This window comes from Acanthaster planci, linkage group LG06 (assembly GCF_054643075.1).
Source record: "Acanthaster planci isolate LZ-2023a linkage group LG06, COTS_SCS, whole genome shotgun sequence".
Taxonomy (NCBI): Eukaryota; Metazoa; Echinodermata; class Asteroidea; order Valvatida; family Acanthasteridae; genus Acanthaster; species Acanthaster planci.
In genome coordinates, this window is record NC_141782.1 from 17,173,505 (window position 1) to 17,174,301 (window position 797).

The window sequence follows — 797 nt, forward strand, 5'->3', positions numbered from 1 at the left end:
ACCAAGCCGGTTATCATCCATCGCAACGGGGAAAGGGGAGATATGATCGCTTGGCAGGTGCACCTACAAGAGGTCAATGGCAGTCTTGGTACAAGATGTTCCTCAGTAGAAAAAAAGCTCTAAATTGTAGCTGCTTTTATGGGAACAGTAATCGACCAGTGGCTGTGACTATGGAGCAAAAGACGGGGGTGACGTCATGCACTTCTGCGATAACACGCTATCAACTTTCACAACTTCAACGGTTCCAAGGAGGAGAGGGACAGGTATCATGATCATCGACCCGACACTTCACCTTCTGCACAAATGGGGCCTGTTACACGTGGCATAACTTAGTATATAGATGAAAAATGTAAACCATATACGGTGTAATGTATGACCTCAGGCGTCGGTGCCTATCATTTCCCCATTCATATCGTACCTTAATCTCAACGAGATCGTTGAGGTCAAATGCCAGAAGTACATCGACAGCTTTGGGGCAGCCCTTTGCCAGTGCATGGACACTGCGGTTCGACCACTGCACGTATACAGATAATCGTGTCTGGGCCTTTTGTACGATTTCAGACCATTAACCATGCAGGTACAGTATAGAGTTACAACGTCATGTTCGTTAGCTGTCGACTGGCACTGAAACAGTCATCATAGAATCTCCGTGGACACTCTATATGCAGTGTATCATTGATCGATATCTCAGGTGACAAATGTGCAATTCCAATATTGGATCGATTATCGATGATAGAATATCATGTGAGATTCATAGATGCAAACAAATGAAATAAGAAAAGCCCTCTTTCGGTTCG